General features: G+C 40.6%; 1 long non-coding RNA gene across 4 annotated transcripts in view; it reads left to right on the forward strand.

Moving 5' to 3' along the window:
- The window catches only part of LOC141496405 (uncharacterized), a 78,735-nt gene that overhangs the window by 19,113 nt on the left and 44,008 nt on the right, over window positions 1-15,614 (forward strand). For 2 of the 4 annotated variants that reach the window (XR_012471050.1, XR_012471053.1), the window contains exons 1-3: window positions 926-1,046; window positions 2,479-2,634; window positions 11,457-11,617. This is a non-coding gene — a long non-coding RNA (uncharacterized LOC141496405). Of the gene's footprint in view, window positions 1-925; window positions 1,053-2,478; window positions 2,635-11,456; window positions 11,618-15,614 lie in introns of those variants that run through there. The other 2 variants (XR_012471051.1, XR_012471052.1) reach the window with 2 other exon arrangements.

The raw sequence follows: 15,614 nt of genomic DNA on the forward strand, positions 1-15,614 counted from the left end.
GTATCAGAAAAGACTACTCTAGATGATCTGGAGAAGGAAAGATCCAGAGAAAAGAGAAGTCCCCCAAGGTAAACTGACCTTCCTGTTAAAGGGGTGTCCCTGAGATATAGACTCAGTTGTTGTCATATAGCTTTTCTAAAACTGGATGTGACCTGAATTCATCTCAGGGAACCTGGAGGACAAACCTAGATTCTTCCATTCTGGTATTCATCCATTCTTGAAGCCACGGGGTCTAGGAGGAGGAGAAGAACTGAACTCTAGAAGTCTGTAGACCTTGGGTCCAATCCTGGCTCTTTCACTATTTTTGTGACCCTGGGCTAGTCACTGTAATGGGCGGGGGGGGGGGGGAAGAGGCTGCACTTCCAGTAGAAATCTCTAGAAGGGTGAAAGACAGGCACCAAGTAAATCAGCTTTAGTCTGGGGTCTCATGTAATGTGTGAGGGTCCCGAAACAATAGAAATAATGAGATGGACTCCTCAACTTTGCCATGATTTAGGGCTTATAGTAGGAAGAATATAAAATTGTCCACTGAGAACTAATTTAACCACCATTCAGTAAACTCCTACTATATCCTATTCCTGATGGAAGATGCAAAAATTAGTGTCATTAAGAGTCTTAGAATCTTGATTGAATGGTTAGAATTTTAGAATCACAGTGAATAGAACAGTGAATTTGGAGTCCAGAAGACATGAGTTCAAATACTGTCTGAGATGCTTAAACCTCTGTAACCTTGGACATGTCACTTTACCATTTGTTTGTCCCAGTTTCATCATCTATTGTAAAATGGAGATAAAAAATAGCCCCTGCCTCTCAGGATGTGTGGATATACAGGAAAATATTTAGAAAGTGTTTTACAAACTTTAAGTCCTAGCTCTCATTCTCATTTGAGAGCAGATAAGACATTACAGTGATAGCAAGAGAGGCCATACAACTGCTCTGGAGCTTCTGAGTGAAGGAGAAGCCACTGGGAGTTGGAGTCCTTCCTGGAGATGCTGCATCTTGGATTTCGCCTCAGGGGGAAGAACAGAGGAAAGGGAGTTGTATAAGTAAGAGTGAGTCTGATTGGATGAGAGTTACTCAAGAGTTGGGTGTGTTCTAATACATTGGAAGGACTGGTTTATAGTAATGGGGAAAGGGAAGAGAAAGAGAGAGGTAGAGAGAGTGAGAGAGAGAGAGAGATAGGGACAGCAGGAAATGTGGAGTTAACAAATTCATTTCCTTTGATTTACAAATGGGAAACTGAGTTTCACAGAAGTTAAATGACTTGCCTCAGGTTACATAGCTGAGGTGGAATTTCAAAGCTGATCTTCCTACTCCTGGTCCCATGCTTTGACCATTTACCCACCCAGCTGCCTGTCTCTGTCCTTAGCCTACTACCTCGGGTGGAAATGAGGGTTTTGAATTATGCTGGTGCTAATGCCCTTTCCAAATATAAGTCTATGGTCCCATGATGTTCTTACTCTTCCTCTATTCCAGTTCCTCTTAAAATACTTGAAGGACACTCAGGCCATTACGAAGACAAACAAACTTTTTGCTCCTCCAGGATCTTAGACATACAGACATATTTACTGCAGCTCTTTTCACAGTGGTTAAAAAAAATCTGGAAACTTGCCAAGCTATGGGGGAATATTTGATCAGCACACAGTGTAAGAATGGGGCACCATATTACGATGCCCTAAGAAGTGACAAAATGGTTTCAGAGAACATGAGAAGACTTGAGTGACATGATGCAGAGCAGAAGAGTGACAATTATCTCATCCAGAAAGACATCTCATTTCTAGCTCCATACCCTCCTGGCTGCCATCTTACCTGTTATTGTGCAGGTCCACCCTTCTCCTCCTGGTCCCCAAGTCCACGACTTTAGTGTTCCTGGGGTTAATTAGCCGTGTGCCATTGTGGACACTTCCTTGGCTCTGTCTCTCTTTCTTTCTCCTCCCCTCCCCTCCCCTCCCCTCCCCTCCCCTCCCCTCCCCTCCCCTCTCCTCTCCTCTCCTCCCCTTGAGCTTTCAAAATCCTACACACACACACACACACACACACATACACACACACACACACACACACACACACACACACACACACACACACACACATTCCCCTTTACAGTGTTTTCCATTTTCCACCCTAGTACTCCCCATGTACCTTACCATCTAGTGACACTGGTTTTACTTTTCCTCCAGAAGACAACCCATGTCTCAGTTCTAATCTTTCCCTCTGGCTATCCCCTAAGCCTCCTGTAATTCTCTCCTTCTTGCTCTGCCTTCCTCCAAGTCCCAGCTACCATCCCACCTTCTTCAGGAAAGCTTTCCTCATCTCCTTTAATGTTTCTGGACAAATCCCCTTCCCTCTCTTGATCCTCCCCAAGTTCCCTCATATATATGTTGTTTGTACAGAATTGTTTGCAAGTCTTCTCTCCTATTGGACTGGGAGCTCCTCAAGGGCAAGAAATTGTTTTTTTTCCTTTCTTTGTATCCCCAGAACTTTGCAATTAGGGTCTGGCACATCATAGGAGCTTCAAAATCAAATGACTGACTGATGACTCTGAAAGACTTTGGACTCTGCTCCATGAACTGTGAAGCTGCCATGATGCCAGAGTCCCCCAGGAAGAAGCAGGAGGCACAAGATTTCTGGAAGGTGGGGAATTGTTTTGCTGAACTATACTTATAACTTGTGAGAATGATCTTTTATATTCTTTATTATTGTTCATTAGGGTGAAAGAAGTAGAGATAAACTGATAAGAAATATAGCAAAAATAAATGAATACTTATTTTAAAAAGCAGCCCCAATGAGGAAGCTAAATTACAGTTAGAGAAAATATGAAGTAACTTTTTTCAGTTTAATTTTACATGATTCTCTGCAAATTTTTCTTCCTGATTGTGAGCAGAATTTAGGGGTCAGTTCCCTTAAAAACAAGTATTACAATTGATTTTGGGAAAGGAGATCATCTCAATTTAGTTGCAATAAATAAATCAACCAGATTTGACTAAATCTTCAGAACCTTCCCTTTGAGATACTCTCCAATCTCCTTTGTCTGTATCTTGTTTCTCCAGAATTATTTGCTTGTTTTCTGTCCCATTAGACTGGGAACTCCTTGAGAGAAGGAAATGGACTTTTTCCCTTTCGTTATGTAACCACCAGGAGGCCCTTAATGAATACTTGTTGTGTGAATGGACCCATAGAGTGAGCATTTATGAAGGGCCTACTGTGTACTAAGCTCCGGGCTGAATGAGGGAATTACAGAAATCCAAGGAGCAAGACCTTCAATATATTGAGACCTCCACTCAGTGTAGCCATGGACTCTGCCTGTGTCCTCTGCCCTCTCCACTAGGGTTCCCTCTCTTCTTTTTTCTGTGAACCTCAGAAAAGTATCCTCAGATTTCTCACAGTCCTTTGTCTGGGACTTTGCTTGATATAAATCATATTCTCCTTTATATCAGATTTATTTAATTATAAGTTTTCTATTACCTTCCTCTACTAGTTTGGGAGTACTTGAAGGCAGGGACTCTACCATGTTTCTGCTTTGTATCATCAAGGCTCAGAGCAGTGTGAGGATTCTAAGCCTTTTTTTTAAATCATGGCCCCTTGGTCATTTGAGGGAGCCTTTGGACCCCTTTTCAGAAAATGCTTTTAAGTAATTGAAGGAAATGCTACATTTCAATTAGAGAAAATAATGAAGTCATTTTTTTCAGTTTAATTTTACACAACTACCTGCAATCAATCCGTGAGCCACGGGTTAAGAGATCCACCCATATGTATGGCAAGATATGCTAGGAGCAAGATCTGGTCATTTTGTGCCCCCCCCCCAATTCCCTGATCTCATAAATCCCAAGTGTGGACCTGAGATGGAGTTTGGAAGGATGAAAGATAACATGAATTATTAGACCAAATTGAAGTGTGGTATGCATGGGACATGGGGCTGTACTTTTCAAGGATGATTCTGTTAGGTTTATAGTTTTGAGGAAAGAAGAGGGTAAAATTATACAAAGGAGAAAAAACTATGAATGTTCTTGGTTGAATATTTTATATTGCAATAGCTGGACCTGAATAGACAATGAAGCTCCATGATTCTCCAAACCACCATCTCCCCTCCCACCCCAAGACCACCCCTGACTTGGAGAAAGAGTTGCTAGGGAACATTGGAGTAGGTTTTTAGAAACTCCAGCCAATGAGAACTCAGAAATGATGGCAGACACCTTTGCCAGAGACTGTTCAAGTATACAGAACAGAGAGAATGGATGGATTGTTAACTCTTTGGGTTCTGAGATAGATTTAATTTTTAATGGCTTGTTAAGGAAAAACTACAAGCAAGCAGGAATGGAAATTGCTATATTCTCTGACCTTTGTTAGGCAATGAGGATGCAAATAGACACAGCTATCCACTGACCTACACATATAAATGTGTATATAAATATTCACCTATATATAGATACATAAATATAAAACTGTGACTTTGTGTTCATGTTTACATATGTGTGTGTTTTTTGAGTGTGTGTGCATATAAGCCTAAAAGAAAAAGAAATAATGGGCCTATCCCCAACTCCATCTGATATTTCACTGATACAGGTTACCTCCAGGTGTGGAAGCTTTATCTTTGGAGGCTCTATTGGGCCTTCTCTGCTATTTACTATCCCAGGGAGACTCTTGGAGCAGAAACTTGAAGGGACTCTCCCAGGGCAAGGGGGACTTAACAATGGGTCAAATTGGTTTTGAGACTGGCTTCCTATTTTCTTCAAGTCTGTGGATAAAGGCATGAAAAGAAAAAAATATATAAGGGAGTCAAATGCAAGGAAAATAGGGAAGGTCACTATTAGCAGGTGTGGGCTCAGGAAGGGAAGGCTTCATGTAAAAATGATGCTTGGGCAGAGATTTTAAGGAAAATAAGGGTTGTGTGAGGCTAAGGTGAGGTGGGAGAAAATTCTCAGCATGGAGAAGATGCAGTACAGATTCAAGAAGACCTGAGGGAAAAGTTGTTTGTGAGGAACAGACAGAAGGGAAGTTTGTGTTACAAAGTTCAAGATGGGAAATGCTGATCAATGAAGTGGAAAAGTTGAGTTGGGGACCAAGTTGTACAGAGTTTTCAAAGCTAATAGGAAAAGCTAATAGAGGCCATGGGGAGCTACTGGATGGCATTGAGTAGAAGAGTTACAAGAACTGATCTGAGCTTAAGAAAATCCCTTTGGCAGCTCCTGGATTCAAAATGGTCTAGATGGGAAAAGACTGTAGGCAGGGACATCAACCAGGAGACCATTGCCATTATCTATGTGAGAGGTGATTAGGCAGGAAGTAAAGTGAAGGATGTGTAAGGAGAGAGAAGGGATTCAGGTGGACAAGATATGGTGGAGAGATAAATGATCAAATTGGAAACTGATTGGACATGTGGAGTTTGAGAGTGTGAGGAACTGATAAGAAGACCCAGGTTATGCAATTGGGAGAATGGGAAGAAGAGTGGTGCTTTCGAGGGAGAGGGAGAAAGATAAGGTTTGTGGAAAAGATAACATAGGAGTTCTGTTTTGGACCTTATGGTATCAAAGAGTTTTCAAGTTGGTAGGCATCCAGTGGCCATCAATTTCACTTCATATCCCAAAGCAATCCCCACTATAACATAAGTGATAAGTGATCCTCCAACCTCTACTGGAATCTCTCCTTCTTTAGGCACTCCACTCCTCTTTGTTGCTTTCTGCACAGCCCTCATTGGTAGGAAGTTGCATTGTTTTTTGGCTAACATTGAGCCTTGCTGAGTGTCTTTGTGACTTCCACCCCTGCCTTCTGGTGCTGTTTTCTGGGGTCAGACAGAAGAGATTTAATGCCTTTACCCTGCCTACACTTGACAATAGCTCTCATGTCTCCCTGATGCTTCCTTATTCTAAACATCCCAAGCATCTTCAGTTAATCCCCAAGTGCCATTAACTGATGACCCTTCACCCTCCTGGCTGCTCTTCTCTGGACACTTTCCATGTTATTAATGTCCTTAGCAAACCATGATGCTCAGAGCTGAACATATTGTTCAGGATGAGCTAAGAGAAAGGCAGAGAAAAATGGGACTATTCTCCCACCTCTCTAGTCATGGAATCTGTACCCATTAATGCAACATGAGATTGAATAAGTCTATAGCCTACTGCAACTGCCCACTCATTTTGGTCTCACAATGCATTAGAACCCACAGATCTTTTCAGAAAAACTACTGATTCATATCTCCCTTATTTTACACATGTAAAAGTTGATTTTATTTATCCATTTAGAAGATTTAACTTTGCCCCCTATTGAATACCATCTCATTGATTTTGTGATGTCTCTGGGACTTTGCAGTTTGAAATATTTAAAGAGGCAGTTGATGAGATGGGGAAAAAGTTCAAGAGATTCTGGGGCTGAACAGATGTGGCTAAATGGGCAGAGATGGTAATTAAACTCAATGAACTGGTGAGATCAGAGAGCAGAGAAAGTTAAAGAGACAGAGGGAAGCGGAAGGAAGCATAGAGAGAAATAGAGACAAAAACAGGAAGAAATAGAATGAGAGAGATTTGAAAGAGAGAGAGAGACAGATGAAGAGGAGAATCCCAGATAACACAGATTTTAAGGGCATAATTTAACTGATGTTCTAGTTTTAAAAAAAGGTGAAAGTGTAGCCATTAGTGCATTGCATATGGCTGGCTAGATCTTTCAGTAACAAGACCAGGTCATTTTTTCCCTATTCTCTGATTTCATCAATAACAGGTATGTTCCTGATGTGTTGCAAGGAAATTTGAAAGGTCTGTGAACTTTTAGAGATAATTGGTGAATTGGGTACATGGGGTAAGGACTTGTTTCCCAAAGGAGGATTCTGAAGTTGTTTCTGTGAGGAGAGAAGATGGTGGAATTCTAGTACAAAGGAGAAATCTCTATAAGAATCATTAGTTGAGTCTGGTGTGGGAGCTGAGGTAGGGGGGAATGAAGGACCTGCAGCATACAATAAGCCCCGTGACTCTCTTCCCCCGCTCCCCACTTCCCATTCTCCCCTTACTTGGAGGAAGAATGCTGCTAGGCAACGTTGGAGCAGGTTTATAGAAATGTCAGCCAATGAGAACTTAGAAATGATCGGCAGACACCTTCACTAGAGATTGTTCAAGTGACTCATTATACAGACTAGCAAAGAAGGGCTATTATGGTTAACTCTTTGCCTTCTGAGAAAGGTTTGGTTTTCATTGGCTTTTCAGAAAGAGGCAAGCTTTAATGGAAAATACTTTGTTCCCTGCCCAGTTCTAGGTAGTGGAGATGCAAATATAGACAGATACACACACATATGTACATCTATGTCTAGCTATCTATCCATCCATCCACATACAAGTCTATAGATATATACATTTATAAACATACAAATTAATATATAATAAGGAATATATAATAATACATAGGTAGAAATATATGAAAAAGTAAATAAGCACATCCCCAATCTGGGATTTCACTGATTCAGGGTACCCCCCAGGTGAGGAACCTTTTTCTATGGTACATCTGGGCATCTTCTCTGGTCTCTACCATTCCAGGGAGATATTTGGAGCAGAGGTGAAGAGTCTGTCCCTGGCTAAGGGGAACTAGACACTGATTCAAACTGACTTGGAGTGTCTGGTTCCCCATCTACTCCTAGGCTATGGATAAAGGCATTTGAAAAAATTCAAGGGAGTCATATATAAGGGATATAGGGGCTACCATTAGCAGGTATGGACTTGAGAAAGAAAGGCTTCCTATAGAAATGGGGCTTGGGTTGAGTCTTGAAGGAAAAGGAGAGTTGTGTGAGGCAAAGGTGAAGAGGGAAAAGCCTCTAGGTATGGAGAATGTCCAGTACAGATTCAGGGAGACCAGAGGGTTGTTTGTGAGAGAGAAGATCAGTTTGTATTGTAGAATCCCAAATGGGGATTGATGTCTACTGAAGTAGGGAAGATAGTTTGAAACAGATAGGTTGTACAGTGCCTTCAAAACCAACTGGAGAAATTTGTGCTTGATCCTAGAAGCCATAGGAGGCCTTGGGACATCATTGAATAGGAGAATGACAAGGTTGGATCTGAGCTTAAGAAAATCCCTTTGGCAACTCTAAGCTGAGGATAGACTGGAGGGAAAAGACTGGAAGCAGGGGCACCAACTGGGAGGCCACTGCCATTACTGCTTAGGTGATTGGGGCAGGAACTAAGGTAAAGGTTGTGTGAGGAGAGAATCGGGGTCAAAAATAACAGGGAATGTAAGATGGGGTGGAGAGAAGAATGACCAAATTGGGAAATGATTGGATTTGTAGAGTGAGAAAGTATGAGGAACTGAGGAGAAAATTCAAGTTTTGAAACTGGGAGGCTGAAAGAACAATGGTGCTTTCCACAGAAATAGGGAAATTTGGGAGACAAGTCAAGTTAGTGGGAAGGAGAATACACTAGTTCTGTTTTGGACTTCACATCATCGAAGAGTTTTCAGGTTAGTAGGCATTCAACAGACATCAAATTCACTTCATATCCTAAATCAGTCTTGACAAAGCATAAGTAATAAGTGATCCTCTAACCTCTACAGGAAGTCATCCAAGGTAGAGCCTTGTCTCTGGGCAGCTCATTAACCTTTCATACTTTCTGGATAATTCTCACCCATAGGAAGTTAAGTTTTTTTTTACTGACATTGAGGATTTTTGAGCCTCTCTGTATTTTCCAACCCTGTCCCCTGGTTCTGTTTTCTGGGATCAGACAGAACACATCTAATCCCTTTTTCTGAGAAATCCCTACCTATACCTGACAATAGATTTCATATCCTCCTTCTGCTTCCTTACTCGGCTAAACACCCCAAGCACCTTCACTCAATGCCTATGGGTCATGAACTGGATAATCCTTCACCAGAGTTGAACCTAATGTTCGAGATGAGCTATGAGAAAGACAGAGAAGACTGGGACTATCCCCCACCTCCTTTTGGAATATATATTCCTGGTAACACAGTTCAAGATAGTAGAATGTCTATTGCCTTTCATACCATACTGTTCATCCACAATGGACTCACAATGCACTAAATCCCTGAGATCTTTTCCAAAAAACAATATTGATCTATGCCTCCCTTATCTTACACTTATAAAGTTGATTTGTGTGTGTGTCCAATTAGAAGATTTAACATTGATCCTAATGAATGTCAGCTTATTGATTTTGAGATGTCTCTGGGACATTGTAGTTTGAAATATCTAAATAGGTAGTTAGTGGGATTGGACAAAAAATGTCCAGGAGATAGAGATGGAGGCTTAAGATAGACTTTCTGGGAGTCTTCAGCACAGAGATGGTCATTAAGTCCAGGGAATTGGTGTGATGAGAGAGAGAGAGAGAGAGAGAGAGAGAGAGAGAGAGAGAGAGAGAGAGAGAGAGAGGAGAAGAGGAAGAGAATCCTGGGGAACATTCATATTTAAAGGACATGATATTGTTGGTTAACTAGCCAAGAAGTCTCCGATGGGGTCAAGCAGGCAAGAAAAGAACCAGGAAAGAACAGGATCATGAAATGCCAGAGAGAGTCTCTAAGAGGAGACAATGGTCAGAAGTCAAATACAGCCGTGGAAGAAAGAGAACTGAGAAAAGGCTATTGGGTTTGTCAATGAACAAGTCATTGGTAGCTTTAGGATAGAAGAGTTTCACTGGAAGGATGAGATGGTAAACTGGATTACAAAAAACTTAAGGACAAAGTTGGGAGATTGGATGCAGAGACAATCATAGCAGATGGATATTTTTCTGAAAATGGAGGAGAGATACAGGATCTTGGACTGAGGGGTTGTTAGGATTTACTAAAGGTTCTCAAAAGCAGAGGACACTAGGGTAAATTTTAAGTCAGCAAGAATGTTACTAATAAGGGAATGGAGAGAAAGAACATTATGGAAGGAAAGGATGAGTAGGGATCACTTTATGAAGAAACTCCATCTTGGATTAGTTTTCAGGGGACGAAGCAGAGGAAAGGGGAAGATTTGTAAGTAGGAATGAGTCTGATTGCTATGAGGGTTACTCGAGTGGAATTTATTCTAATGCATTGAAAGAGTTGGTTTGTAGTAATAGAGGGAGACAGAGACAGACAGAGTAAGAGAGACAGACAGAGACAGAGATAGAGACAGGCAGAGATAGAGATAGAAACACACAGATACAGAAACATATACTGACATTGACATACAGAGAGAGACAGAGAGTGACAAAGACAGAGACAGATGGAGAGATAGAAAGACGGAGAGTCAGAGAAAATTCTGAATCATGGGTTCCTAAATAATGAGGACATAGATTTATCACTTACAGGCAGGAAACTTGGAGGTCAACAAATTTACTTTTTTTACTTAATAGATAGGGAAACTGAGTCTCAGAGAAATTAAGTGACTTGCTTTAGATAAAACTGAGGTGAGATATAAGACTAGGTCTTCCTGACCAAGTTCTAACCACTGACTCACCCAGCTGCCTCTCTCTGATCTCAGCTTCCTCATGGTTGAAATGAGGGTCTTAGATAACAGGGACTAATGCTTCTTCCAGATATAACTCTATGGTCCCATCAACCCTAATCTTGTCTTCCACTCACTCCAGTCCTCCTAACAACACCTGAAAGACACACAGTCCATTATCAGGACAAACAAAACTTTGACCTGTTGAGAGTCTTATACAGACAGAAATATTTACAGCAGCTCTTTCCATAGTAGTAAAAATCCCTGGGAACTAATGGGGTGCTGACCTACTGGGGAAGGGCTGGACAGCTCATGATATATGACTGGGGCACTATATTATTGTGCCCTAAGGAATGACAAAGTAGACAGTTTCAGAGGACAAGAGAAGACCTCTGTGACATGATGCAGAGCAGAACAGAAACAACAATCTCATCCAAAGACACTTCATCTCTACTCCTAGACCCTCCTTGCTGTCATCTGCCCTATTACTTCCCTCCTCCTTCTGGTCCCTTAGGCCCCAACTTCAGTGTCCCTGGGGTTCACCAGTTGGGTGCCATTGTGGACTCTTCATTTTCTCTCATCCCTCTCTATTCTATCTCCCACCAAGGCTCATCCTTTTTGCTTTGCAACATCTTTCACATGTGACTTCTTTCTCTTGTCTGTCACCTACCAGTCTCAGGTGCTAGCCCTCATCACCTCCTGCCTTGGCTACTGCAGTGGTCTTCTGGAGGAGGTAGGGTCTGCCTGCCTCAACTGTCTCCCCATTTCAAACTATTTCCACTCAGATGTCAAAGGAATCTCTTTTTTATTTCAAAAAAAATTTTTTTTGTCATTTTAAAGTTCCAAACTGTCACACTTCCTCTCTGTCCATTCTATATTAGAGAAAGCTACCAGTTGACTTTTACCCAGTAGTTTTCTGATCTCCCTTAATACTTCCCTCTGTTGATACTTCCCAAGTTACCTCATGTATATGTTGTTCGTACAGAATTGTAGACATGATTTCTCTCCAAGACTAGGAGCTCCTTGAGGCAGGGTCTACTTTTGCCTTTCTTTGTATCCCCAGCACGTTGCCTACCACATCATAGGAGCTCAAAAAATGTGATTGAGCAATTGACTGATGACACTGAAAGACTCTGGACTCAACTCCATGGACTGTGAAGTCACCCTGATGTCAGAGGATGAAACCAGAGGAAGAAACAGGAGGCAGAAGGAAATAAGCTTCTGGTAAGGGCCAATGTGGGGATTTATTCTGATGATCCATGTTTATTTTCAGGATTTTGCTTTTATTTTGCTTTTTTAAATTATTCAGTTGAGAGAAAGGGGAAGTAAAGGGGGAACTGATGTGGAATATGGATAAAAATAAATAAATGCAGCCCCCACAAAAATTAGGATCTTCTACAAGCCATAATGATTATGCAATTGCAATTAGGGGTCAATTCCTCTGAAAACAAACATTAAAATTGCTTAAGGGGAAAGGATTTTAATAATCACCTGGTGCTAATCTCAATTCAAGTGCCATCAGTTAGTCATCATGCATTTGTTAAGAATTATAGTCTTTCCTTTGAGATTGTCTCCAGTCTCTCCTGTCTATTATTCCTCACTTGTTTTCTCTCCCATTAGACAGGAAGTTACTTGAGAGAAGGAACTGTCTTTCTATCTTTCTTTCTATCACCAGTAGTGCTTGGGACACTGGAGGCCCTTAATTAATATTTGACTGACTGCCATAGAATAAGCATTTATCAGGGACTTATTAGTTCATCTTGGATCACTGTCTTATCTTGGTGGAGGGGCTTGCATACCTCAATGGAACTATGAGTTATGGTGTGTGTATGGTTACTCAAAATGGATAGGTCATATTGGAGAGTTCTGACAAAAGAAGAAAATGGAAAAAGGCTCTAGTATCTTTGCCAAGAAAACCCAATGGACAGTACAAACATGATAAAAGAGATGACATCAGAGGATGAAACTTCAGGTGAGAAGAGAGAAAGACAACTGCAAGAAGCTCCAGGAAGAATGAATGGTCTGCAGGCAGCTAGGTGGCACAGTGGATAGAGTACAAGCCCTGGACTCAGGAGTACCTGAGTTCAGGTTTGGCCTCAGACACTTAATAATTTCCTAGTTGTGTGGCCTTGGGCAAGTCACTTAACCCTGTTTACCTTGCAAAAACCTTTTAAAAAAGAAAAGAATGAATGAATGGTCTGGGTCAAAGTCAAAAGGAAGCTCAGCTGAGGATACATCTGGTGACAAAAGGAAAGGCTGATACTACAAATATCAATACCGTATAGTAACTTGGAAGGTCTCTGAACCAAGGTGAGTTGGATGTGGTCAAACAGGAAATGAAAAGATGGGTGTCTCTGAACTTAAAAGGATGGGAATGGGTAAATTTAATTTAGGTGATCATTACATATTATATTGTGGGCCAGACTTCCTTAGGGAACAAGAGTTGTTCTCATTGTCAATAAAATGATATAATCTAAAAAACTGATGGGATGGGATTGTTTGAATCCAAAGCAAACTGTTCAACATCACGGTAATATGAGTCTAGGCTCCAATCACTGATACTGAAGAGGCCAAAGCTGATCAGCTCTAGACCTATGGCATCTAAAAATAACACCAAGAAGATGTCACATTTATCACAGGGCAAGGTTGACCTTGAAGTACAAAACGAAGCAGGGCAGAGGATAATAGATTTTTGTTGATATGACTCATGGCAACAACCCCCAAAGTGCCTCTATATTTGGATATCACCAAATCCATAATATAAAAATCAGATTGTTTATATACTTTATAGTCAAAGGTGAAGAAGCTTTACCTAAGTCAGTAAAATCAAGCCGTGGAGTTGACCCTGGCTCAGATCATGAGTTTTTTTTTATTTCAAAATTAGACATATTGAAGGAAGTAGGGAAAACCATCAGACTATAAAGGTATGACCTGAATAGCATCCGTTATGAATATGAAGTAGAGGTGATGAATAGATTTAAGGAGTTATTTCTGAAGAACTATAGAAAGATGTTCAAAATATTGTACAATAAGAGCAACCAAAATACCTTTAAAAAAAGACCAAGAAAGCAAAATGGCTGACTGATGAGACTTTATAAACAGCTAAGGAAAGAAGGAAAGTGAAAAAGGAAGGGGAAAGGGAAAGATACATCCAAATGAATGCAGAATACCATCATATCAACAAAACCACAAGGAAAGATAAGGTTTTCTTAAATGAACAATGATAGGAACTTACGAGATACAGAAGAGACTAAGAAGTGACAAGAATATGCAGAACAAATATATAGGCATGTGCCAATAACTGCAATGGCATGGTTACTGACCTAGAGCCAGACTTTTTGGAGAATGAAGTCAAGTAACATTGCTAACAACAAGGCTGGTGGAGGTGACAGAATTCCTGCTGAGTTATTTAAACTTATAAAAGATTATGCGATATCATTCAATATGTCAGCATAATTGGAAAACCCAATAGTGACCACTGAATCGGAAAAGATCAGGTTACATCCTAGTCCTAAAGAAGGACACTGTCACAAATTACTAAATAAATAAATAATCATGCTTATTTCACATACCATCAAGGTTATGCTTAAAAGACATAGGTTTCATCTAACTAACATGGTTGCTAGGTTTCAACAATTTGTGAACCAAGAATTACCAGAAGAGAAGGTTGAGGCAGAGGAAGGAGAGATCAAGTGGCCAACATTGGCTGGATTATGTAGAAAGCAAGGGAGTTCCCAAAAAACATCCACTGATTGAATGAATGTGGCAAGTCATCAAAGGTATGGGAGTACCATTTGTCTCTCCTGAGGTATCTATAGTTGAGCCAGGGCCTTGCAACAGTTAGAATGAATGGATTGGTTTAAGATTGGAAAAAAGGCTATGAATAGGCTATATATTGTCACTTTATTTATTTAACTTATGTTCAGAGAACATCTGGAACATGCCAGACTGGAGGAATCAAAAAACAGGAATGAAAGTTGTAGGAGAAATATTATCAATCTTAGTAATGCAGATGATACCACTCTGACAGCAGAAAGTGAATGAAGAAATAAGAAATCTCAGGAGGAGAGTGAAAGAGGAGTGCATAAAATTTAGCTGGAAACTAACTTAAAAAATACTTTTGGGGCAACTAGGTGGAACAGTAAATAGAGCACCTGGCCTGGAGTCAGGAAGACTTGATTCAAATTTGTTCTCAGATACTTGATCCTTACTAACTGTGTGACATTGGGCACAGTACCTACTTTCATAGCCATGCAAAAACAAAACAAAATACACAAACATTTTTACAAATGATCCCTTCATTTCCTGGCAACTAGAGGAGGAAAAATGGAAGCAATGTAAGGTTTCATGTACATGAAATATCCATGTGATATACAGTGATTGCAACCATGAAATGAAAAGATGCTTCCTGCTTGGAAGAAAAGCAATGCTGAAGCTAGGCAGCAAACTAAAGAGCAGAGACATAACCTTGCCAATAAAGGTCCATAGAGTCAAAGTTATGGGTTTTCCAGTAAAAATGTATGATTGAGACAACTGGATGATAAGGAAAGCTGAGAATCCCAGATTTAATGTTTTTGAATTGTGGTGCTAGAGAAGATTTTTGAGATCTCTTTGAACAGCAAGGAGGTCAGTTAGTCAATACTTAAAGAACTTTGATGGTTCATTAGAAGGATAAATACTGAAGGGCCCAAAAAGAAGAGATAGAACTCACAGGAAATAACCCTGATGCTGGGAAAGATTGAAGACAATAGAAGGGATTGATAAAGGATAAGATGCTTACATAGTGTCTTGGAAGCAAGGAGATGGGCTTAGAACAACTTTGGGATAGTGTGGAAGAATAGAGGGGTGTGACCTGCACTGTATGGTTCATGGATTCAGGAATAATGAGATTTGACTTAAGGACTGAACAGCAACAACAAAATTGCTATGAGCTGTACTGAATGTGGGGATTAGGAGGAAAGAAAACAACAGGACTCCCAATATGTTGAAACATCCATTACAGTTCAGTGTCAACCTTCCCTATCTGTTGTACAGCCACTTCCCTCCCCACAATGTTTGCCTCTCTTATTTTTCCTATAAACCCCAGAAAAGTTGTGTTGCCCTCCTCAGAATTTTTTCACATCACTTTGGCTGGACCTTTTCCCACACACTGAATATATTCTAGGAAGCACAGTTTGGAAACCCCTGGTCTAGTGCATTGTATTTGCATGGCAAGATCTTT

Source organism: Macrotis lagotis, chromosome 8 (genome assembly GCF_037893015.1).
Source record: "Macrotis lagotis isolate mMagLag1 chromosome 8, bilby.v1.9.chrom.fasta, whole genome shotgun sequence".
In the NCBI taxonomy this organism is placed as follows: domain Eukaryota; kingdom Metazoa; phylum Chordata; class Mammalia; order Peramelemorphia; family Peramelidae; genus Macrotis; species Macrotis lagotis.